Source organism: Pleurodeles waltl, chromosome 4_1 (assembly GCF_031143425.1).
Source record: "Pleurodeles waltl isolate 20211129_DDA chromosome 4_1, aPleWal1.hap1.20221129, whole genome shotgun sequence".
In the NCBI taxonomy this organism is placed as follows: Eukaryota; Metazoa; Chordata; class Amphibia; order Caudata; family Salamandridae; genus Pleurodeles; species Pleurodeles waltl.
In genome coordinates, this window is record NC_090442.1 from 490,576,265 (window position 1) to 490,603,283 (window position 27,019).

The following is a 27,019-nucleotide window of genomic DNA, read 5'->3' on the forward strand; positions in this document are numbered from 1 at the left end:
GTTTAATCCATCAATTCTTTCAATAACCACGCCACCCCAGTTTGGAAGCAGCCATATGAAAATCAGTCTTGCCCTTGTTCCCCATTGAAACAGTCCAGCTCGAAACACCAGGGAAGTCCTCCCTGGATGAGAAATAAGCATCCTGGGTACCGGTTTCAGGGTATCACCCTTGATCAGCAACTCTAGCTTGAATCCAGTGGCATAGTGAGCCCAGGACCCACGCCTGGGCATATCCGGCACCCTTAGGGCATCAAAAACAAACAAACACAAATGATGGCTGGAATGCGGGACCAATCAAACATTCCCTCCTAGTCAAAGATCTGGGTTTAATCCATGAATTCTTTTACTCACAAGGCCACCCCAGTTTGGACCCAGCCGTATGAAAATCAGTCTTGACCATGTTCCCCATGGGAACAGTCCAGCCTGAAATGCCAGGCCAGGTCCTCCCTGGACCGGAAACAAGCATCCTGTGACCGGTTTCATGGTATCACCTTTCTTCAGCCAGGTTACCTTGAATCCAGTGGCATAGTGAGCCCGGTATCCAGCTCTGGGCACGCAGCAGTGACACATCACCTTTGGAGCTGCCACTGCACAAAGCTTCCCTGGAGCAGGCTTTCACATCCCTCATCTTGCTGCCACCAAAGGTCTCCATCGCAGCTTCACCCCTCACTGAAACTGATGCATTGCTTTGGCTGCCCAACACAACCAGACACCCGCCTTCGCATTGCAAGCCCCATTGACGGGATCCTCAGTATCAGTGCAACAGGACCTGGCACTACAGGCTTGCTGCATCTCGAAACCAACTCTTGACATAAGCTGCACAACATATCTTCAACTTGGATCCATGCATCACTGCAACCAGGATTAAGGTACTTTGTTAAGCTGGCCTAACTGGGTCCCTGTAGCAGGCCCATGCTTTATTTCCATCGGCCTGATCTTTTGACTTTGTCCAGATATCCTCAGTTGGCACTTTTTGCTTTTAAGCACCATACTACAGTTTATTCTTTAAAAATTAATAACTCAAATTCTTCTGAACAGATTTCTGTTGTTTTCAGTCTTGTTTTATTTATTAAATTAAGTTCTATTTTCCAAGGCTGGTGTGGAACCTTTTTGTCTGGTGTTTTCACTGTTTTGCTGTTTGAAGTGTTGCACAAGTAGTTTATACCTTGACTTCAGGTTAAGCCTGATTGCTCTGTGGCACGCTACCAGTGGGTGAGCACAGGTTAATTTGGTTATTGCTTGTGCCTTTCCTGACAAGAATGGTGATTGCTGCTTGACCAGGGCTCTGCCCAAGTCAACCAACAGCCTAATATCTTGCAAATTTGTAAAGTATTTGATGTAAACCTGACTTTACCAATGAATTTGATTTGCAATAAATAACTTAAAAAGTTGAAAACATTTACTTTTTATCTGGTTCCTAGGAGGAGATAACTTTATTGTCCTCACTAATGTATTCAAATGCTTTCCTATGGAAGTGCTAAACCCATTACAGTGAAAATAGCATTTGGGGCTTGTCAGTGTAAGGACATGATTAGCATTACACTTTTACAAACCCTTTTTTAAATATAATGCACCCTGCCTTATGAGAATTTAGACCTACTTAGCTGTGACTTACTATTATTTTAAATGAGGGGTTAGGCCTATCAAAAGTGGTTATTTTGACATATCAAATTTGCAGTTGAAGCTTACAGAGCCAGGTTACTCCTGGCTGGCCTGTAGTCATGTTTTACATTGTCACAGTAGTGGTTGCACAGTATGTACTGCAGTCCACTAGTAATATTTCACATGCCCTAGATACACTTTGAACCATATACTAAAGATATTTAGGTCAGTTACATATGTCAATTAGGGGTATAGCCAATTTCTATTTGTTTCAGGGGTCTAAGCACTGTAGTGCGAAACAAGGGGAGTGAGCATGCAAGAAGATGCATTTTTTACAGTATTAAAATGTGATAATGTTTGCAAAACACCGCTCGTTTATAAAGACCCACATTGCTGTATGGGGCTGGATGCGCTGCTAAAACAGACAATGAAACCCACCATGGGACTTCATGGGTGGGTGTCTCAAAGTGTACAGATTTAGAATTAAGGATAGTAAATCAACATGCAGCTATATAAACTAACTTGAGGTATATTTTCGCACTTGATATCCAGCATAGATTATTCCTGTAGCACAATACTTTTGTGAATGGCATTCTGAAATTAAAAATCCCCTCTTTTATACCCTGTATTCCCTTCTTTCTCCTACCACAAGTCTATTAGTCTGTTCCTTTTTCTATGCCCTGCCCCACCAAGCTACCTAATTACATTCCATTTCAATTGATATCACTCTTGTATTCTTCAGAATATTTCCTCTACCTTTTTTCTATTTTGTTTTTCTGTCTCCCTTAGCTGTACATCAATTTCTCATTTTCTAACTTTTCTTAATTCCTTTTTTCCTTGTCCTGCTTTAGCTCCATCACTTTCCTTCTCTTGTTGCCTCCTACTTCAATTTTCTCCACACACTGATTGTATTGTATTGCAAGATGTGTTGTTTTGTAATGTGTGTGGTTGGAAGTGTGTTTCCTTGGTTTGATCCTACATAAGAAGTGTTTCCGTTTCCTACAGGGAGACTGCTGTGGCTCTGCTATCTTTTTATGGTTCACAACACTTAGCAGTGTGATGGATGATGAAGTTTGAGAGTAAGGCACACAGTTCAGTTGAATCCATACAAGTGCACAATAACAAACCCCCCCTAAAGCACTAGTTGTGAAACTCCATCAGTAGGCAAACACAGCACCCTTGGATACATTGGGTTATCTTATTGTTATATTTCTACAGTGTAAGACCATGTTTCACATCTTACACAATGTGTATAGTTTTTCCAATCATCAAAGCAGACAATACTTACCTTGAACTAACTATTTACTGCATTAAAACAGACAAATGTGAGGAACAAGGTCACTTAAATAAAATACTTAAAACGCTAAACTTCAACTATTTGAAATAAACTTCTTTTGGGACGGAAAACATGTGACATTTAACTGAATATTACATTACAAACCCAGCCCTAAAGGTGTTTGCTATGCAACTGCTACAGCATATTTGAAAAAAATGCAGGTCCTTTAGGTCTGCGTGGTGTTTACAGTTTTCCGGATGAAGACTTACACTAAGAAAGTGAGTGATGGGTTGAAATGAGAATGGGGACAGCCTGTAAAAAGAGAAGACAAATGCTGCCTTTTTGTACAAAAATAAATGAACGCTCTGCTCAGCTCACTACTCTTAATCATGAAAAGAAAAAGCGACTTACTGAAAAGCAATGCACTTTTCAAGGCACACACATGCAAGGCTGTTGAAGTGAGCTTGAAAATGTAATATGCCAGCGCACATTTATCTGCAGAATTCGGTACAGATGCACAAGGAATTCCTTTATCCATGTTGTGCTGCTTTGAAAACAGAACTCAAAGCAAAAATGCAGAAACACTTCACCTTTCCCCTTAGCTAACACATACCTGGCCACACTGCACCCAGTTCATCCTGAAGACGACTAAGACTATTTCTCCAAGAGTGCTCATGTTTTACAAACACGTGGAGATACACACATCAAAAGAACAGGGTAGAGCTTGAAAAATAAAAATCCTAGGATCTGTGTGTATCTCAATTTCACACACATTGTTGCCTACCCATCCAAAGTGCTTGTCGATGTTGCCCACATGACCAACCCTTCTGCCTCCAACCCTGGCCACCTGTTACCACCTCAATCTGTGTGGAGTTGGAAAAAGCGTAGGGTGACCAGGCGTCCCAGATTTCCCTGTACAGTCCCAGTTTTTAGAGGACTGCCCTCCCCTTCTCTTAATTTTAAACAAATGTCCCGGTTGTTGGGACAAAGGTCAGACCATTACAGAAATGTACCGGTTTTTGGGACAAATATCATATTATCTAGGGAAGCATAAGTTAAAGGTATGCTTTCCTTCAACAGACGCCTACAAAGTATGCAATAATTAAAGTAATTTATCTACTACTGTCAGGTAGGGTGACCACCTGGCATTGAGGCAAATTCTGGACAGGACTGTAAAAAATTCAGGACAAAGAGTCAAAATTCAGGACACAAATTCAGGACAAAGGGTCAAAATTCAGGACAAAAATTCAAGAACAAACGCAAGAGAGGCCATGCCTCACTATGTTGTCAGTGCATTTATTTACTCTTTTTTAACATAGCACTATTTATTCACTGTGAACCTTTTGTGATTGCCTCCTGGTATGCTACATTCAGGTGTCACATTACATCCTTGTTCAGTAGTAAATTAATGCCCTTCAGTACTGCAGCAAGGCCATCACCCCTACCCAAATCTACCTGATCTTTCCTGAAGAGAAAGTAACAGCAACATTTTGATTATGTTTCTGAATATTTTAAAACCCCTAGCAAACAGTTTGGGACACATTAAGGTAATTAACCTTATGCTAGTTTAAACAATTTAAACAAAAGCATCTGGCTTACCCCAACCGCCCGTGGACTTTCAACCGAATGTTTTTTTAAGGAGGCAGGGCAGATGGTGTGGGCGACAGTCTCACACCTAATGTCAGGATGTGATGTCCCCATAACTTGTCTGTAGTCTCACTGCACTAGAGTGTATGAATGGGACTCTACATTTATCTCAGAAATGGGAGCCCGGACTACCAATCAAAGATAATAAAAGAGGAGAATGAAATTGAGATCAAATGGGAGATCCACGGCAAGTAATTCAAAGGGTTGTGGCTAAAAACTGAATAAATAAAGAAGAGAAGAACAAGGTGGGGCAATTCCTAAAATCAGACAAGATGGGTCCACCAAGACTATTCGAAGGTACTGGGTACCTTGGGAGTTGTCTCTGCACACAGGGGAGAAACAGAAGAGGCACTGTCAAGTGGTTGAACAAGCAGCACCCATCCACCTTGGCAAACTCTTCTGGTGCAATGGTCCGCTGTTAGTGCTTTTGAAGGGTGAGCAGAGGCCAGACCCCTTGCAAGTTGTGCAAGGCAATTGCCCGCTTTGTCCATGTCTTTATATGATTTTGAAATTGAGCAAAAGCCAAACTAGAAATCTGGGTTCTCCCTAAGTGTCAAGTACACATATAATCTTCAAAATATTTGGGATGTAAATTGCACAAACAAAATTTACAAATTTTAATTAGTGTTTCTTTAACATATGGCACTGTTTTCGCCTTCACATACAATTAGATCTCAGATTGAAATGGGAACCAGTTACCTTTTGATACCTAGTGATTAATATCTACCATTCTTACACTGATTTCCAGGATGAAAATCTCGGCAGAGCGAACGGTCCCTCCAAGCCCAGTTTGCTTTTTGGTCTTCTCTTCTGCTTTCTGTAAAGGCCACGTGGCACTACTGAAGATGGTGTGCTACCCCAATAATAGTATTTTTTGCAATCCTTCCCCTGCTCGTCCTTCATTCCTTCTTCAGATAGGCCACATATCTGATATGGTCACTGCGGCGCCATCGAGAGCTCTTCCCACTCTAAAGCTGACTTCAAAGTGAGAGGATTTATGCGACAATCTTGCTGGATACTGGGGTTAGGAAAGAGTTTTTTCTATCAAATGACAACATTTAAATAAACTTCAGAATATATCAGAATTGGAAGTACAAATCAAGCAAATTTTAGTTAATTCTGAACTGTGCTGGAAACAAATACTTTTACATGATTTAAACAAATCATTGCATTAGGTGATGCAATTTCCACACATCATCGTCTGTGCACAATATAGTTTGATTTGAAAAACTGTATATCTGTGCAAATGTAATGGTCATTTCAATCAAAAATGTGTTGTCTGTAATGGCAGTGTGTTAGCATATCATCCATACTGCACTCCACTCTGCTCTGCACTGCTACACACCACTGCACCCTACTCTGTGTCACTCTACTTTACTCCACTCCATGCCACTGCACTCTTCTCCATTCGGAAAAACTCCACATTATGCCACTGCACTCTATGCTACTTCACACTATACCTCTCTACTCCCCTCTGTACCACTCTACTCTATGCCACTGCACTCTATGCCACTCTACTCTGCATCACTCCACTCTATAGCACTTTGCCCTACTCTGCACCACTCTACACTAAACCACTGCACTCCCTGCAACATGAGTCTACTCTGCAATCTGTGCCACTGCACCACTCTACACCACTGCACTCTATGCCACTCTACTCTGTCCCATGCCACTGCACTCTAAACCACTGCTCTCTGCGCTAACGTACTCTAAACAACTGCACTGTACCCCACTACACTGTACTTTGCACCACTGGGCTCTACGCCACTGCTCCTATGCTACTCTACTCCACTCCATACCACTATGCCACTAACTTTATGCCATGCTGAACAGCAGCTACTCTGGTGTATAAAATGGCTAATAGCTAAAACACATTAGCAAAGCCAATAACTCTTTCGTAGAGGAGACCTATTGCTTTGCCAATGTTTGTTAGTACTACGAGGTACCGAAGTACCTAAAAGACCTGTGAAAAATACAATTACATCACAATAAAGGCTGCTACAAAATGCGCAAATACATTGTGGTTAAATTAAAAAAAAGTGCTTCTCAAATACAGATTTGAATAATATACAGTTTATACCTAGTACTAAAAAGTATAACACTCCATTAAAACCACACACTCCACAGCTCACCTTGGAACACCATTACAATACCTCTCTAAAAGAAATATCTTTGCCACCAGAAAACTTCAAGTGACTCTTTTTAGTAAAGACAATGTAGGTTTTCAAGCCCTTATGTATTTGCAGATTTACCATTTGAGCACATTTGCATGTCTTTAGGGAAGGAGACCCCTGGCAAGAATGTCTGATTCTCATCTGTCTGCCCCTCCCTCAGAGCACTGGAGACTCCCTGCCTTCCAGCCCAGCTAGGGAAACTGATCTGCCCGTTAATTTCGCCCTGCCTCCCTTGCCCTTTAGGTGAAAGGCTAAAATTACGGACAAATGCCGTCCGTTAAAGCTTTCATCACGGACAATGGACAGCAGGGCAAAATTACGGACAGTCCGTGAAATTTACGGACGGGTGGTCACCCTACTGTCAGGCAACACAGTCCCCTGTCTGCTCCCAGCTGAGAGAGGGAGATGGGAGCAGAGAGAGGTGGGTGGGGGCGGGTTGGGGTGCTGGGTGGGAGGTCAAGCCATAGTTAATTTTATATGTGTAGTCTTGTAAATGTGTGTGTGTGTGTGTGTGTATATATAGATATATGTAAACACACACATGTATAGGCACACATTCAGAAAGCTACACAAAAAACGGGGCAGACCCGATATAAAAGTGAGTAATGTCTTTAGTCCTTCTTTTATGTCTGACCTGTCCCGTTTTTGCTCCTCAAAATCTTGTCACCCTATTTGCTGATTGCTGAACAATTAATATTCACGGCAGCAGGTAGAATATATTTATTTAATAAAAAAACATATTAAGGAGACAACAACTATGAGGGCAGAGCCCCTGAGCCCATACCCAGAAACCGCCCCTGAGAAGAAGCACACTTTCATCTTCATCTACTGCTCTACAGAACAGGGCTCACACATACAAAACGCTTATGTGGCAGCCAGGAATCTGAACAGAGAAAAATCCCCACTGGTGAAAGCAGTGATAGCTGAAACACCATCAAACTGACCCTGTGTCCCGGTGTTGTGTACTATTTGGTATCCCCATTGTATTTTGTATCCCCTACTTTTCGGCAGACTTCGGAGGTTATGCCTATTGGGCAGCTCGGAGGGGCCCACAGCAGCCCCGCCCACTTCAGGAGAGGTGAGCCTAAGCAGGGAGAAGCAGCAGCGCTCTGAGCAGAGCTGCTGCTGGAAATAAACCCGTCGCTCTGCTTGCCAATGCAGGATTATTTTATTAAAGTGTTTAAACTATTTGAAAAAGTTAAAGCTAGAACTTAAAATCAGCAGGGCAGAGATAGGGCTTAAGACCAAGACCAATACTCGTAGCTGTACTAGATAGCCTGCAAGCTGGTCTTAAATGACACTGGTCCCAAGTTGCAGCTACTGATTTTGTGCAGAAATGCTTTGAAATGCATCCATCCCAATATAACACCACGAGTCGCTAAAGTCAAACATGCTGCATTTCATGGCAGTAGTGCATGCTGATCAACAAGAGCTGACTTAACACGTGTTCCCAAAGAGTTAATAGTTGTTGCTAGTTTTCTCAATTAGAGGTCACCATCCAACGTGAACAAATTATCTGTTGGCTTTGACATGAAGCAAATTTTTTGGTATTCGCCCACTCGCTTCTCAAAAAGGTTCATTTTTCTTTCCAGGTACAGTGCTTTAAATGGGCCGGTACTCACCGGTACTGAGTACCGGCACTTCTTATTTTTTTCACTCTGAGTACCGGCACTTCTCTGCTGCCAAGGAGAGTACCGGTACTCATGAAGGGTAGGCTCACTAGCTGCTAGTGCTGGTAAGCACTGGGCTCTCAGAGTTGAACCCGCCTCTGACAGAAAAGGTGCTTCTGTCGCCCTAAACTGAGCCCCGCTGAGCTATTCAGCGGGGATTATGTGCCTAATGTCTGGGTGTTTAGATCACTCTGTGTTTGACAGAACAGGGTCCATTCAGGCCCTGTGCTGTCAATCACATTTACACACTCGTGTGCGTTTGTGTAAACACAGGAATTGAGGCAGCCCCGCTGTGACAACTAAGAAAGCCATGGGAGGAAAGTTTAAAATGGCTTTGATCCCACCTGAGTCTCTTGAACAAGGGTCTGCTTATGTATGTGTGTTTGCCTGCTGGTATGTGTGTGTCTTTGTGTGAGAGAAAAGCGAATGAAAGAGAGAGAATCGGGGCACTTTAAGGAGGACTGTGTGGAATGCTTTGGGTGTGCGCCTCTGCTTGTTTCTTTCTGTGTGTGCACGCTCAAGAATATATAGTATTGTGCAAAACGACAGCAAATATGTTTGCCAGTTAGATAAATAGCGTTGTGTTTCGCTTACATTTCGTTTAACGATTTAACTTGTTTTGTTTGTTCAAACACATTTCTCATGGGCCTTGGCATGTGCTGCAACTGGTATATAAGTCAAAGTATCCCATGTCTTGCTCTTAGCCCTGCCCCTAGCCCCACCCACCACACTACTAGTATATGTTAATGAGTACCTGCACTTATTTTTTCCCACTTAAAGCACTGTCCAGGTATATATTTTCATAAAGTCAAAAGGATTTTCTGCTTTGGATGCTAAAACCCAGCTCCGACAGCAGTCGATCTGCTACAAATTCAATGTACAGCTTCATTAAAGTGCAATTCATGCCAATCAGGTTTACAGGCCGGCCTCCGTTACAAATTCTTGCTCTATCCTGACAGCATCAGTGCTTCGCAACTCGATTCTCTGATGGCTTCTTTACCAGGCCTTTCCACATGAGACACGCAAACCTTAATCTCTGCTGATAAGTTTATCAGAAAATGTAAGTCCTGGCATCAATCTCCTTTTCTTGACCAGAATATAGATGTGAATGAGCCAGAGAAGAAGATTCCCTCTACTGCCATGAATGCCACCACACCTTCACTGTATGTACCTTGTCTGTCTCCAATCCAAGGCATAGCCCAGTCAGCCTTCTTTTTAACACAAGGTAGGGTTTCAATGGCATTGAAGAGAAACTCGCTTTCGTTGGAATCCTTAATGAATGTATTGATAAGGAGACTGTACATTTCGGAAGGTATGTTCTCCATAGAAATTTGAAAACCATAACAAGCATTGGCAAATCCAATAGGTCTCGCCTACGCAAGAGCTATTGTCTTTGGCTATGTGGTTTGCTGTATTGTACACCAGTGAAACTGCTGTTCAGCATGGCTAAAAGTTAGAGGGCATGAAGTGCCAGAGTGGAGTGGGGGATTACAGTGTCATGTCATAGAGTAGATTTGTTGGAATGTTGTAAGGTTGAGTAAGAGGAGTAGAGTGTCTTAGAGTTGGTTAGAGGGGAGCAGGGTTCAGTGGCAAAGATGGTGTTGAGTTGAGTGGAGTGGAATAGGGTGGAATGCGTTGGAGTGGATTGAGGTAGTGGGGTGGATTAGAGTGGAATACAGTGGGGTGGATTGGATTGGGGATGAGTGGGTGGATTGAGTGGAGTGGATTGATGTGGGGTGGATTGGATTGGAATGAAGTTGGGTGAATTGAATTGGAGTGGAGTAGATTTGATTCACTGGATTGGAGTGGGGTTGATAGGACTGGAGTGGGGTAGACTGGACTGGAGTGGGTGGATGTGAGTGAGGTCGGGAGGATTATATTAGAGTGGGGTGGATTGGAGTGGGGTGGATTGAAATGGTGTGGGGCATGTTGGATTTGATTGGGGTTGATTGCATTGGGGTGCGGTGGATTGGAGTTTGGTGGGGTGGTTGGAATGGATTGGAGGAGGGTGGTATGAACTGGGGTGGGGTGGATTGGATTGGGGTGGATAGAGTGGTGCACAGGAGTGGATTGGATTGGAGTGGGGTGGATTAGAGCGGGGTAGGCTTGCTGGATGGGATTGGAGTGTGGTGGACTGAACTGGGATTGGGTGGGCTTGATTAGAGTGTGGTAGGGTGGATTGGGGTGAAGTGGATTGAATTGAAATGGGGTAGGATGGGTGGGCGGTCTGGATTCAGGTGAGTTGGATTGGGGTAGAGTGGTTTTGGTTTGGGTGGATTGCATTGAGGTGAGATGGATTGGATTGGCGTGGGGTGGACTGGAGTGGTGTGGGCTGGAGCGGGTGGACTGGATTGGGGAGGATCAGGTTGGGGCAGATTGAATTGGGGTATATCTGATTGGGGTGGTGTGGAGTGGAGTGGACTGGAGTGAGGAAATTCGATTGAGTGGGGTGGATTGGATTGAGTGGGGTGGATTAGGGTGGGGTGAATTGTATCAAATGTGGTGGCTAGGTGTGGATGGGATAGGGGTGGGGTGGATTGAATTGAATTGAATTGGGGTGGGTGGGTGGGTTGGATTGGGATGGATTGGAGCTGGGTGGGTAGACTGCAGTGGAGTGAAGTGGATTATGGTGAATGTGACTGGAGTGGGGTAGATTAAATTGGAGTTGGTTGGATTGGATTGGATTGAATTGGATTGGTGTAGGGTGGATTATATTGGTGTGGGGTGGATTGGACTGACTGGAGTGGAGTGGGGTGGATTGGACTGGGGTGGGGGCGATTGAACCGAGGTGGAGTGGATTGGGGTGGATTGGACTCAAGTGGATTGGGGTGGATTGGACTGTAGTGGGGTGGATTGGATTGGGGAGAGTTGTACTGGATTGGAGTGGGGTAAATTGGACTGGGCTGGATTGGGGTGGATTGGATTGGAGTGTGGTGGACTGGACTGGTGTTGGGTGGAGTGGAATGTAGTGTGGATTGTGGTGGACTGGAGTGGGGTGAATTGGGTTTGAGTGTGGTGGGCTGGATTGGGGTGAGGTGTGGTGGATTGGATTTGAGTGGGGCAGATTGTTTTGGAATAGAGTGGGTTGTTTGGGATGGGAGTGGGGCAGGGTGGGAGGGAAAGGCTATTTTGAATGAAAGTGGGGCAGATTGGAGTGGGGCATTTTGAAATGGATTGGAGTGTGGCAGATTGTTTTGTATTGGAGTGGGCTAGATGGGGGCGGGGCACATTATTTTGGATGGAGTGGGGCACATTGTTTTGGATTGGAATGGGGCAGATTGTTTTGAATTAGAGTGGGACAGTAGTTTTGGATTAGTGTAGATTGTTTTGGATTAGCGTGGGGGGAATTGGAATAGGGCAGATTAGATTGGAGTTGATTTGGAGGATTGGGGTGGGCCGTGTTTGGGACAGTGGTTTGAATTGGGGTAGGTGAATTGGTGAGAAGTAAAGTGGAGTGGTTTGGGGTAGATTGTAGTGCGGTGGATTAGAATGAGTGGATTGGGGTGTTTAGCTTGATTATGTGTTAAAGCATCATTTCATAAATTGCACATAATAGATATTAGAAACTGGGTCTTTAGTTGGCAGTCAGGTTATCCACTGTCCAAGCAAGGACCCTCACTCTATTCAGGGTAAGTCAAACACAATCCAAATTATCCTGTGCCCACCCTCTGGTAGCTTGGCACTGAGCAGTCAGCCTTAACTTAGAAGGCAATGTGTAAAGTATTTGTGCAATAAATCATGCAATAACACAGTAGAACACCAAAAAAATACACCACACAGTGTTTAGAAAAATATATAATATTTATCTGATAAGATGCAGGTCAAAAAGATCAAGATGCAATAAGCATATGTTGAAATATCACTGTAAAAATGATATAAAGAGTCTTTAGTGTCAGAAAAGCAACAAAGGACTCTTGCAAGCACAAAGTACTTGGTTTGTGTTCAAAATCTCCGCAAGGAACCGAAGAGGAGGAGATGAGTGGAAAACAGGGAGGTGTGCGTCAATTTCTCTGGGCGCACACAGACGATGCATCATTATTTTTCACACAGGGAAGGCTTTGCGTCAATTTCTGGCACGCAGACTTGCATCCTCTTCGGGTTGCAGGGTTTTCAGATGCCCCGGGGATGATGCATTGAAGTATGGCGCTTGCTGGACAAAGTCCCAGGGGCTGCGTTGATCCGGTGGGTGATGCGTGGAAATTTCTACCGCACGGTAGGTGCTGCATCGTTTCATCTCAGGAAGTCAGGCTGCTGTTACGGCGGTAGCCACGCTGGTGCTGCGTTGATCTTCTCCTTGCGAAGTCGGGCTCCGTCGTTCCAGCTCGACTTTGCGTCGATCCAGTGGGCCGTGCGTTGAATTTTTAGTCGCAACGTTGGCGCTGCGTCAATCTTCTCCTTGCGAAGTGTGGCTGTGTTGTTCCGATTCGGCATGCAGTGCTTTTCTCACTGTGATGCAGGCTGTGCGTTGTTTCTGGAAGGCTGTGAGCCAATTTTGGCTGCACAAGGAGTTCTTCTTGCAGGAATGAAGTCTTTTTGGTCTGAGACTTCAGGGAACAGGAGGCAAGCTCTATCCAAGCCCTTGGAGAGCACTTCTCAGCACAGTCAGAGAGCAGTAAGGCAGCAATACAACAGCAGGGGAGCAGTCCTTCTCAGAAAAACAGCCCAAGTGAGTCCTTGGGCAGCCGGGCGGTTCTTCTTGGCAGATTGCAGGTTCTGGTTCAGGGTTTCTTCTCCAGTGGTATCTTGTACAGAAGTGTCTGAGTTGGTAGGGTCAGAGACCCAGCTTAAATACCCAAATGTGCCTTTGACATGGGAGAGATTTCAAAGAGTGACTTAGAAGTGCACAAGGTCCCCTTTCAGTTCCATCCTGTCTACCAGGGTCCCAGTAGGGGATGTGGCAGTCCTGTGTGTGAGGGCAGGCTACTGTCCTTTGACATGTAAGTGTCAGGCCCTCCACCCTCCCAGCCCAGGAAGACCCATTCAATATGCAGATGTATGCAAGTGTGACTGAGCATCCTGTGTTTGGGGTTTGTCTGAGTGAATGCACAAGGGAGCTGTCAACTAACACAGCCAGACATGGATTGTGAGACACAGAAGGATTTAAGTACAGAGAAATGCTTCTAAAAGTGTCATTTCTAAAATAGTAACATTAAATCCAACTTCACCAGTCAGCAGGACTTTGTATTACCATTCTGGCAATACTAACTATGACTTTGTTACTCCTTTCAGATCAGGAGCTACCACTCAAACAGTATATGAGGGCAGCCCTAATGTTAGCCTATGAAAGGAGCAGGCCTCACAACTGTGTAAAATGAATTTAGGAGTTTTACACTACCAGGACATGTAAACTACATAGGTACATGTCCTGCCTTTTGTCTACAAAGCACACTGCCCTATGGGTTACCTAGGACCTACCTTAGAGGTGGCCTATATGTAGAAAAAAGGGAGTTTAAGGATTGGCAAGTACTTCTAAATGTCAAGTCAAATTGGCAGTGAAAATGCACACACAGGCCTTGCAATGGCAGGCCTGAGAGAAGGTTAAGGGGCTACTTAAGTGGATGTCGCAATCAGTGCTGCAGGCCCACTAGTAGCATTTAATATACAGGCCCTGGACACATATAGTGCACTTTACTAGTGTTTGAAAATGGGTTATTGGTAAGGGTAGGTAAGTACCTACACTTAGCAATAGGCCACTAACCTCCACTTAGGTCTAGTCAGGTCTCAGTAAATTAAACCTAGCTCAACCCTTGGTAGCTTGGCAACGAGCGACAAGGCTTACCTGTCAGAGTCACCAGATCCTCGGGGTATGTGCACGTTCCCAACACGTCTACCACTGAACAGCTCCAAGATTCTGATAGATAAATCACAGAGACTGAGAGAGTTCAAGAGGGGAAGAGGGGATTAGGAAGGGAACAGCTGGAAAGGAGACCTGTAGTAAGAAAAAGGTTAGAATACACAATATGAAAATTATATTTCCTGAAATCTATACTAGGCTATGAATCTAATCCTAGTCACTCTGAAAACATGAACAATCTAAGAGTTAAGTTTAAAATGACTAAGTTTCAAGATGGCCGGATACCTGTAGGGGAATCAAAATGAATTAAATGAAAACTTTCTTATTCAAGTACTTTCCTTTATATGAGGATCAGAAAAACATTCTGACTAAATTTTAAACCAGTCATATAAATGCTGTTTTGAGAATGTATACTAGGAGCATACAATATTGCATCTAGAAACTCTGGCCTTCTGTGTACTCTTAAAATGTTTCAACACAAATTGCGCATATTGCAGAGATATATATATATATATATATATATATATATATATATATATATATATATATATATATATATATATATATATATATTAAACACCATAAAAGATTGTGCACCATGAATAACACAATATGGATTCAGGAAACAAATCACATATCTTGTCAACTCGAATATTACATAATAAATATCTTAGAATAGTGGCATACAATAAACAACATGAAATAAACTCGATGAGAGAATCGTGCGTCTTGCCGATTCGAGTATCACCATGTAAAATATCAAGAAATTGTAGCACGCAATGAATATCAAAGTCAAATCATCATTAATCGAATCGCGCGTCTTGGCGATTCGTAAAACACAATATAAATGTCAAGAAATAACAGCTCACAATAAATAACAAGATCAAAGTACAATGAAACGAATCGCGCTTCTTTTGCTGATTCTTAAGCCACCATGTAAATTTCAAGAAATGGTAGCGCGCAATGAACAACAAAGTTAAATCCTCATGAAACGATTTGCGCGTCTTGCCAATTTGTAAAACATCATGTAAATGTCAAGAAATAGTATCGCGCAATGGACAACAATGTTTAAAAACCATAGAACAAATCGTTCATCTTGCCGTTTCTTAAGCCACCATGCCAATGTCAAGAAATGGTAGCACGCAATGAATAACAAAGTCAAACCTTTATAAAACAAATTGCGCGTCTTGCCTATTTGTACACTACCATAGAAATGTCAAGAAATGGTAGCGCGCAAATAATCTGTTACTCTTTTAAGAATTAAACCAAGAATATGAAAATTCTCAATAACGGTGTTGGGACAGTCCAACCACCATCTTACCGCCTGGAACAATGATCACCATTGAAGGATGAAGGGCAGAAGACTGGAAGATCCAAATAGGCCGCCTGGACAGGAGCTCAGGAAGAAGCTGCTGCTCTGCACCGGGACCTCTGAATAGTGAGCACCAGGAGTTGGGCTGGCTCTCTTTTACAGAGTCTAGGCCCAGCCCAGAACCACACCCAGGCATGTTGCAGGGAAAGGCCTGGAAAGGGGCCACACCCTAACACACTCTGAAAACCTGCAGCAATACATTGCAAAGGAACAGTATTTGTAAGCATATTAAAAATAAGTTTTCAGGATTGAACTCTGCAATGCAAAGGGTTAAACCACAACATATCAGCACAATGCATAAATTACGTTGTTTTGAGAGTGCTGGGTTTTTGCATTTTTGTCGCCAATAGAGCGCTTGCTGCTCTGGTGTTGACATTAACTTAGGAGACAAAGCGTAAAGCAGTCAGATATCACAAAACAGTAATTAAATAAAACACAGGAAACAGTTTAAAAATCCGAAATCAATTTATACAAATAGGTAATTATTTTAGCTTTTCAATGACAACACAATGAATAAAATTGGATAAGGGGAACCGGAGATATTAATTTTTAAAGGATTAATGCTTTCTAGCGCATAGAAGCAACTAGCGCTCAAATGGTTAAAAAAGGTCGCACTGGAAAGGAACAAAGTCCAGAGTTCAGGCCACCCACGAGGTAACACTGTCACACTTACTTTCAGAAGTGTTTGATTCAGGAAAGTAGTCCACAGCATCAGCCAAGGGTTCAGAGGCTCTGGTATTCCTCTTGGGGTCTGGGACTACAACTCTAACAATGCACCTCTTTAACTTATGGAGTTGCTCCAAACATCTCAAAACGTCTGTATCTTCTTCCAGAGGTCCTTTTTGTGTCCTTGAAGTGTCCACAACTTGATCCAGGGTTCCAGAAGCTCTGAGTTGCTCCTTGGGAGTTGGGACTACAATTCACAGAATGCACCTGGTCAGAATCCTCAAATGGCTACTGGACGCTTGTCAGCTGGTTTCTGCTTGCAGGACTTGATGCAGGGGACTCTGGGCAGCTCCTTTGTACCTGTAGCAAACAGGGAGTCCCTTCTTGAAGCAGTAGAAGACAGGTAAAGTCCTTTTAGTGGTGAAGCCCAAGTGCGCAGCTGGTGCAGTCCTCCAGAGTGCAGTGTCCAGGTGCAGGTCAGGGGTCCAGCAGGGCAGTCCTTCTTCTCCTGTAGTTCTTCCTTGTTGGAATCTGATAGGGATCTGAGGTGTGGTTGCAGGTCTGCCAGTTGTATCCCTGCTCCTGGGTGAAAAACAAGGGGGTCCTGGTTCTCCAATCAGCTGCACGGTCAAAATCAATCCCAGTGAGTAACATTCATCAAAAATCCATCATGGCTGAAAGTGATTTTTGGAGGTTACCTCTGGCTGAGCCCACCCACTGGTGTGGCTAAAAATCCTACACACACCCCCTCTCCTGCCCTCTCGTAATCTAATCAAGGGGGCACCTAATTGTCTGGGTTTGCAGGATGTGAGGGTGTTGCTGGGTTGCTCCAAATGTCCTCCTCTGCCTTTGAAAAACAGTTTGGCAGCCCTCCCCCTTTCTGCTTCACCGTCTGCTGAGGGGAGGTCTCCTGCGACAGGCACATCCCTTTGTGTGGAGCCAGGCCACTTCACACCTCATCAAGGCAGCCTGGCTAGGCTGCCAGAGGCTGGCCAATCAGAGCATAGGTGCAAAAACACTGCAGGGCTGAAGTTGGCAACTTTTCAGGTAAAGTTTAAAACTCTTTACCTGAACAAGTTATATTAAATCCCACAACTGGAAGTTGTGGGATTTATTATAACAAGATACCAAACTTCTGGTATCTGTTACTTAAGGGGACTTTTAAAATTAAAATAAAGTCTCCCCTTTCTAGCCTATGGAGGCCATTCACTACAATGAGGGAAAAACGAATTTGGCTGTTTTACCTCACCAGGGCTTATAAAACTATTTTTATACGGTCCCTGCTTATAGTTACATGGCACCCAGCCCTAGGGGCACATAGGGCACACCTTAGGGGTGAATTATATGTAAAAATAAGGTAGTTTGAGACTTTGGGACTACTTTTAATTCCAAAGTCGAATGTACATGTAACTTTAATTTAAAAGCAGCCAGCAAGGCAGGCCTGCCTTTAAAATGACACTGGGCACCTCAGCAGTGCACCTATGGGTGCACTACCTATGCTGGGGTCCCTAAACCTACACACCCTACCATATACTAGGGACTTCTAGATAGGTTGACTTAGCCAATTATAATTTGCTTAATTTGCATACTGAGTTTACACAGATCACAGGCCCTGGGACTGGTTAGCAGTACCCAGGGCACCATCAGAGTCAGGAAAACACCAGCAAAAAGTGGAAAGTGGGGGCAAAAAGTTAAGGGGCCTCTGTAATCAGCCCTGTATTCTCACAACTAGGGACTTATAAGTAAATTAAATAAGCCAATCGGTTATTTGTAGGAAAGTAGCCTCTTTCTAGCATGGTTACCCCCACATTTGGCCTGTTTGTGAGTGCGTGTCAGTGTGTTTTTATTGTGTTACTGGGATCCTGCGAGCCAGGACCCCAGTGCTCATAGATAAAAACCTATATGTCAGTGTGTTTTGCCTGTCTCACTGGGATCCTGCTAGCTAGGACCCCAGTGTTCATAGTTTGTGGCCTAATGTATGTGTTGTCAGTAGTGTTTGACTGTGTCACTGAGGCTCTGCTAACGAGAACCTCAGTGGTTATGCTGTCTCTATTTTTAAATTTGTCACTATAGGCTAGTGAATTCATTTACCAATTTCAATTGGCACACTGGACCCCCCTTATAGGTCCCTAGTATATGGTACCTAGGTACCCAGGGCATTGGGGTTCCAGGAGATCCATATGGGCTGCAGCATTTATTTTGCCACCCATAGGGAGCTCAGACAAACCCTTGCACAGGCCTGCCTTTGCAGCCTGTGTGAAATAACGCACATGTTATTTCACAGCCATTTTCACTGCACTTCAGTAACTTAAAAGTCACCTATGTGTCTAACCTTCACTTGCTGAAGGTTAGGTGCAAATTTACGAAGTGTGAGGGCACCCTTGCACTAGTAAAGGTGCCCCCACATAGTTCAGGGCCATTTCCCCGGACTTTGTGAGTGTGGGTACACCATTACACGCGTGCACTACATATAGGTCAATACCTATATGTAGCTTCAGAATGGTAACTCTGAATATGGCCATGTAACATGTCTAAGATCATGGAATTGTCCCCCCATTCCAAATGTGGTATTGGGGAGCCAATTCCATGCATCCTGGGGGCTCCACCATGGACCCCAAGTGCTGCCAAACCAGCTCCCTGAGACTTGCAGTGCAGCTACAGCTGCTGCCACCTCACAGACAGGGTTCTGCCCTCCTGGGGTCTGGGCAGCCCAGTCCCAGGAAGGCAGAACAAAGCATTTCCTCTGAGAGCAGGGTGTTACAACTTCTCCCTTCGGAAATAGGTGTTACAGGCTGGGGAGGGGTAGCCTCCCCCAGCCTCTGGAAATGCTTTGAAAGGCACAGATGTTGCCCTCCTTGCATAAACCAATCTACACCAATTGAGGGACCCCTTTTCCCCTGCTCTGGCATGAAACTGGACAAAGTAAAGGGGAGTGACCACTCCCCTGTCTATCACCACCCCAGGGGTGGTGCCCGAGGTCTTCCAGTGTGTCCCAGACTTCAGCCATCTTGCTTTGCAAGGTGTGGGGGCACCCTGGAGGGCTCTGAGTGGCCAGTGCCAACAGGTGATGTCAGAGACCCCAACTGATAGGTCCATACCTGATAAGGCAGCCAATCCCCCTCTCAGGGCTATTTAGGTTCTCTCCTGTGGGTTCTCTTCAGATTCTGCTTGCAAGTTTCCTTCAGGAATCCTCTGCAACAACTTCAGACTTTTCTGACCTCGTATCAACCGCAGCCTGTTCCAAGAAACGCTGTAACTGCAACAAAGTGTCTACAAGAGACACTTTTCTTCAGCAACCTCAGCTCCAAGTCAGCAACTGCAACAGTTTCCATGTTGTGCATGCTCTGGGGACTCCCTGTCTTCATCCTGCACCAGAAGGACCAAAGAAATCTCCTGTGGAGTGACAGAGTAATTGCCCTGCTCCAAGCAGGCACCTTCCAAGATGACGACTGGTACCCTGGGACTCCTCTCATAGTGACGAGCATGCTCCTAAGGACAAAGAGGGTGGACATCATTGTAATAGACTATCCTGAGGTCCTGCTGACGCAATTTGGAGGAGGTAAGACCTTGCCTTTCCCGAGAGCGACGGTACCCTTGTGTACGAAGTTTTCTTTGACTCCTGAGGCCGCTGTGCACTATGTGAAAAATTCCTTCATGAACAGCCTGACCCAGGTCCCCAGCACTCCATCCTGCTATGCACAACTCTCTGAGTTGTTCTCCGGCGGTGTGGACCTTCTTTTGTTGTGCTGCATCAACTGCGTTTTGCACCTCCTTTGAACCCAGATCCTGTGACTCCTGGGGGTGCTGGCTGGTATCCTGAGGGCTCTATAAAGTGCTGAGAGCCCCCCTTCCTCCTCACACAGAGTTGAGGCCCCCAGGTCCATCCTGGGTCCATCCAGCCCCATTTTGACACAAAATGCACTTTTGTTGTAGCCAAGGCTTGTTGGCAACTTCCAACACAAAATCTCATCAGCAACAACCTTCACACCATGGGACATCTTTTGCATCATGCAGGAACCCGCTGGAATCTTCCTATGGTGCATTCCTGTAGTTTTAGACTAACCAGGACTCTTCTTTTGCTCACTCTTCTGTGTTGACAGGGGCTCCTGTCCTTCCTGGAACTTCTTTCGACTTCTGGACTTGGTCCTCTTCCTTTGCAGGTCTATGGGTCCAATAATCCAGCAGTTGTTCTTCGCAGACTTGGTTAGCTGCTGCAAAATCCCAAAATGAGGTGTAGTCTGTCCAAAGGAATCTTGCAGTACTTTACTCCTGCTTTTCTGGGCTTTGGGGTGGGGGTAATTTACTTACCTTTACTGTACTCTTACTCTCCCTGCGATTCTTCACACACTACACTTGTCTAGGGGGAATTTGCGATTAGCATTCCACTTTCTTAGTATATGGCTTGTGTTGCCCCTAGACCTATTCTCTCCCAATGCATTCTAGGGGATGTCCTACTGTTTGCATTGTTCTATGACTATTTACTTGTCTAATTTTGGTGTCTGGTGTATATATTGTGTATAATACTTACCTCCAGAAGGAATATTGTCTCTAAGATATTTTTGGTACTGTGTCACCCAAATACATACCTTCATTTTTGGTAACACTGAGAATTGTCTTCACTTGTGTGTAAGTACTGTGTCACTGTAAGTGGTATTGCATGAGTTTTGCATGTCTCCTAGTTCAGCCTAAGCTGCTCTGCTATAGCTACCTCTATCAGCCTAAGCTCCTAGAACACTGCTACATTTCATTAATAAGGGATAACTGGACCTGCTATAAGGTGTAAGTACCCAAGGTACCCACTACAAACCAGGCCAGCCTCCTACAGTATTAACCAATGTCACCATGTTTTAAGGGAGAGAAAATATGCACTTTAGCACTGGTTAGCAGTAGTAAAGTGTACAGAGTCCTACAACCAGAATAAACAGTGTCCAAAAGGTAGAGGGAGGCCTGCAAAAAATTAGGGGTGACTACCCTAAGGGTGTCAGGTCTAACATGTGTCCCCCCCAGCTGAAAGTGGGAAGAGCTACCCAACCTTCTGGGAGCTCTCATCGCTAAGGTGGAAGTATCTGGAGAGACCATCATCCTTGGCATGGTCAATCTCCGGGTGATGCTCCACCGTAAAGTCCATCCCCTGCAGGGAAATGGACCACCTCAAGAGTTTGGGATTCTCACCCCTCATCTGCATGAGCCATCTCAGGGGCCTGTGGTCTGTCTGAACCCGGAAGTGCGTTCCAAACAGGTATGGTCTCAGCTTCTTCACCGATCAGACCACAGCAAATGCTTCTCTCTCTCAATAGCATTCAACCTCTGTTCCCGTGGTAATAGTCTTCTGCTAATAAAGAATACTGGTTGGTCAAGGCCCTCCTCATTTAGCTGTCTGAGAACTTGCCTTATGCCATGTTCTGAAGTGATTGCACAATAAATTCCTGGGAGAAGTCAGGGGCCTTGAGCACGGGGGTCGTGCACATGGTTTCCTTCAGGGAGACAAAGGCTTTGTGACAAGCCTCTGCCCCATTCACAAACTTAGGTTGCTTTTTGGAAGTAAGTTCTGTCAAGGGTGAATTAATGGTTCCATAGCCCTTGACAAATCTACATTAATATCCTGTGAGGCGTAAGAAGGCTCTCACCTCTGTTTGTGTTCTAGGTGTTTGCCAGCCCTTGATAGTTTCAATCTTGGCCTAGAGGGGCTGCTCCTTGCCACCACCTACTAGGTGTCCCAAGTACACCACGGAACTCTGCCCAATCTGGCACTTGCTGGCCTTGATGGTCAGGCCTGCCTGTTACAGGGCCTGAAGCACCTTCTTGAGGTGGAGCAGGTGTTCCCCCCAGCTAGAACTATAGACTGCTATGTCGTCTAGGTATGCTGCACAGAAGGCATCCTTGCCAGCTTGATCCCCCATTAACCCACCATTGGAAGGTAGCAGGGGCATTTTTCAATCCAAAGGGCATTACTTTGAATTGGTAATGGCAATCAGGAGTGGAGAAAGCGGATCTCTTTTGAGCCCCTTTAGTCAAGGCGATCTGACAGTACCCTGACGTGAGGTCAAAGGTACTAATTAACTTGGCAGCTCCAATCCTGTCTATAAGCTCATCAGCTCTGGGGATGGGGTGAGCGTCTGTGTTTGTGACAGAGTTGAGACCCTGATAGTCCACGCAGAACCTAAATTCTGGCTTGGCACCGGGAGCAGCAGCCTTGGGAACCAACACCACTGGGCTAGACCAGGGGTTGCTGGACTTCTCTATCACCCGATGAGCCAGCGTCCTGGAAACGTCTTCCTTTAAACTGGACCTTACTTTGTCGGACACCCTGTACATTTTATTCTACACAGGTGGACTGTCTCCTATGTCAATGTCATGGACACACAAGTGTGTGAGTCCAGGAGTGAGGGATAACAGTGAAGAGAACTGCTCCAACTACTCGTAGCAGTCTTCTCTCTGATCTAGAGTTAGGGAGTCAGAGAGATTGACACCCTCAACTGACCCATCACCTTCTTTGGCAGAGAGGAGGTCAAGGTGAGGCTCACTCTCCTTTTCCATGCCCTCATCTGTCACAAGGAGGATAATGACCTGAGACCCCTCAAAATGAGGCTTCAGTCATTTGTGGTGGAGAACCCTTAGGGGGTGCCTAGGGGTCTTGAGGTCCACTAGGTAAGTGGCCTCCCCCTTCCGCTCATTAATTTCAAATGTGCCAGTCCAGAGGTCCTGGAGAGCTCTAGGCTTTACTGGCTCCAGCACCCAAACTTTGTCGCCAGGTGATAATTCAACCAGTGTGGCCTTCCGGTCATACCACTCCTTCATCACCTCTTGACTGGCCTCGAAGTTGCTCTTGGTCGGCTTCAAGAAGCTCTGTGTCTGGTTGCGGAGGGCCAGCATGTAACTGACCACATCCTGGGGAGGTTTCTTAGGAGCTTTCTCCCATCCCTCTTTTACTATGCCTAGCGGTCCCATGACAGGGTATCCATTGAGAAGTTCAAATGGGCTTAACCCCACCCCTTTCTGGGGCACCTCCCTATAAGTAAAGAGAAGGCATGACCCACTTACGCCTCATGGCCTCAGGAAGGCCAGTGATCATGTCTTTGAATCTCTCATCAATCCCATTGGATTGAGGATGTTAAGGGGTGGTAAACCGGTAGGTTACCCCACACTCATCCCACATGGACTTCATGTATGCTGACCTGAAGTTAGTGCCCCTGTCAGACACAACCTCCTTTGGGAACCTCACACGGGTAAATATTCCCATCAGAACTCTGGTCACCACCGGTGCAGTCACTGTCCTCAGAGGGAATGCCTCTGGGTAGCGGTTGGCATGGTCCACCAAATCCCTGTTAATCCTGTTGCCTAGGGCGTTTCTGGGGTCCAAGGGACCAATGATGTCGATGTCCACCCTTTCAGGGGGGTGGCAACGATGGGCAGTGGGATCAGGGGGGCCTAAAGCCTTTTCCCTGTCTTCTACTATCCTTGTAGGTGGGGCAGGCCCTACAGAGGTTATCTGAGGCTACCCACATTCTTGGCTAATGGAAGTGGTTGACAAGAATGGCAAAGGTCTTGTCTTGGCCCAAATGTCCTGCCAGGGGGATGTTGTGAGCCGGGCCCAGTAGGAAGGCCCAGTGACACTGGGGGACCACTAGCACACGTGGTGCCCCAGTGGCCGGAGCCTTAGGCTCACTGTAGAGGAGATCAAGAAGTCCAGTCGCAAGAGAGAAGTCTTTTTGTTCCTGAGACTTCAGGGAACAGGAGGCAAGCTCTATCCAAGCCCTTGGAGAGCACTTCTTCACCACAGCCAGGGAGCACCAAGGCAGCAGGGCAACAGCAAGGCAGCAGTTCTTCACAGAAAGCAGTCAGGTGAGTCCTTTGGGCAGCCAGGCATTTCTTCTTGGCAGGATGCAGGTTCTGGTTACAAGTTTCTTCTCCAGGAAGTGTCTGAGTTGGAAGGGGCAGAGGCCCTGTTTATATACCCAAATGTGCCTTTGGAATGGAGGAGACTTCAAAGAGTGACTTAGAAGTGCACAAGGTCCCCTTTCTGTTCCATCCTGTCTGCTAGGGTCCCAGAAGGGGGGTGTCAGTCCTTTGTGTGTGTGAGGGCTGGGTACTGTCCTTTGACATGTAAGTGTCAGGCCCTCCTCCCGCCCAGCCCAGGAAGACCCATTCAATATGTAGATGTATGCAAGTGTGACTGAGCATCCCGTGTGTGTGGTTTGTCTGACTGAATGCACAAGGGAGCTGTCCACCAAACCTAGCCAGGAGTGGATTGTAAGGCACAGAAGGATTTTAAGTGCAGAGAAATGCTTCTTATGAAAGTGTCATTTCTAAAATAGTAACATTAAATCGAACTTTACCAGTCAGCAGGATTTTGTATTACCATTCTGGCCATATTAAATATGACCTTGTTACTCCTTTCAGGTCAAGAGCTACCAATCAAACAGTATATGAGGGTAGTGAATGGAGCAGGCTTGACAGCAGTGTAAAATTAATTTAGGAGTTTTACACTACCAGGACATGTAAACTACACAGGTACATGTCCTGCCTTTTGTCTACACAGCACCCTGCCCTATGGGTTACCTAGGGCCTACCTTAGGGGTGATATATGTAGAAAAAGGGAGGTTTTAGGCTTGGCAAGTACTTTTAAATGCCAAGTGGAATTGGCAGTGAAACTGCACACACAGGCCTTGCAATGGCAGGCCTGAGACAAGGTTAAGGGGCTACTTAAGTGGGTGGCACAATCAGTGCTGCAGGCCCACTAGTAGCATTAAAACTACAGGCCCTGGGCACATATAGTGCACTTTACTGGCGACCTATAGGTAAAAGAAATAAGCAAATTGGGTATTAGCCAATGTCATCATGTTTTAAGGAAGAGAGCATATGCACTTTGGCACTGGTTAGCAGTGGTAAAGTGCACAGAGTTCTAAAACCAGCAAAAACAGTGCCCAAAAAGTAGAGGGAGACAGGCAAAAAGTTAGAGGTGACCACCCAAGGCTGTAAGGTCTAACATGGAAACAACATCGCATTGCAATACTTCAAGCAAGATTGAGCGCCAACGAGCAAAAACAAAAAAAACATAAGTTGAAGGTGAGAAAAGAAGAGTTGGCAAAATAAAAGAAGGTTAGCTCTAAAAGAGAAAACTTTGCAATTTTGTTTGTCCTTTTTCGCCAGTCACAAGCCTTCTATTTTCAGGGTACTAGAAGCTAAAAAAAAACAAAATAGCACCTTGATCACATCAGGAGCAGTAGACAGGCACTGCTTAAGTTAAATCAATCAATCAATGCTTGGTCCATGCGCGACAGAGAGGAACAGAAATGGTTCTAGGCTTGAAATGGATGCATTATGAGGCTGTAAAGAAGAGTGCCTTGCAAGACAACAAATGATAAGTGACAGGTGGGCTCCGAGCCCTTTACTGTACACAAGGGTCTCCAAGCAAGACTAATGCATTAGCACTTGTACTCGCAGGCTCGACCCTAAAAACAGCGGGCACTTCTTGACTAAAACATTCAACCATGTTCTTGTGTACAACTCCATCTGCCATCGCTGGGTGCAAAGAAAACCAAGACATAGGAGATAAAGTATCACTCGTAGGGCTTCGGAGATTCCCAGTGCTGCAGGTCTTTCGAAAGAGCAACCCCCTCTGCCATCCAAAATGAAGATTCACCTTTTTTGCTAGATGTTGTGATACTTGATGGGGTAGATGACAAAAGCATTGAGGGTTCTCTTTAGGCAGAGGCTTCTCCTGCACCTCCCACAGCCATCTCGCTTTACTCTTCATTGTTTCCTTCTCTGCTTCTTGGAAGATTTTTTGTGAAGTCTTGGTGGCCAGTACCCAGGTGCTGCTGCGGGTGGGTGCTGTGTTTTCCTTGTCAGCGAAACTCTTGAGAGGAGACAGACCCAGGTACTCATTTTTAGCAGACAATGGGTTGCGGTCAAAAAGTATGTTGAGAAGATTTTGGCCCTCACTATGACATTGGGGGTAAATTCCGAATACTGCTGCAGTGACTGCTGCCAACACCGCTGCAGAGGCGAACATCCTTCCCCCAGATTATGACACATGCATACGAAACTGACTGAAAACAGCCACAACCACAAATCTGCCAGACCCACTGTACATAATAAACTGTCAGAACTACCAACCATACTGTTAGGCCACCAATACTACGCCCTCCAAATAATGACCCATGAATCACCACATCAGACATTCAACGGTGGTAAACAATTGGCGGTGTACACCGCGGCGGTGGATGTAACCACCCAAATACAAAACAAGACGTTGGCCAGAATAAAAAACCCACACCTGACACAAACAAACACACCCCACACACACACCCACAAACAGCACTGTAAAACACACACCCACATCACCCACAATCCTTTGCTAACACAACAAGACGCTACACTTTGCCATGCCAATTCAAAAGAGAACGGCACACACATATCACAACTACCTATTCATCCGACATGCACCACACACCCCACCACATCAGACATCACCCTCTGCACAACCTACACAAACCACACAACACCCATGTCCTCACAAAGGCACTCACATTTCACCGATGAGGAGTTGTGGATCATGGTTGAGGAAATAGACAGGGTAGAGCCACAGCGGTTTGGAGCAGAGGTTCAGCAGATATACATTGCCAGGAAGATGGAGCCATGGCGGAGGATCGTGGACAGGGGGAACGCCGTGGGACTACATCCGAAACATAAGGGATGACATTAGGAAGAGGTGTGATGACCCATGGGGGAAGTGCGTTCATTTGCAGCAAGGCAGCAGCTCGCCATCCAAAGGACTGGTGGTGGACCCCCGCCTGCTCCCCCACAGCTGACAGC

General features: G+C 45.4%; 1 pseudogene; it reads right to left on the reverse strand.

The window, feature by feature from the left end:
- Positions 1 to 26,216, reverse strand: part of LOC138287168 (ribonucleoside-diphosphate reductase subunit M2-like) — a 117,204-nt pseudogene extending 90,988 nt beyond the window's left edge.
- Positions 26,217 to 27,019: the final 803 nt, after the last annotated feature.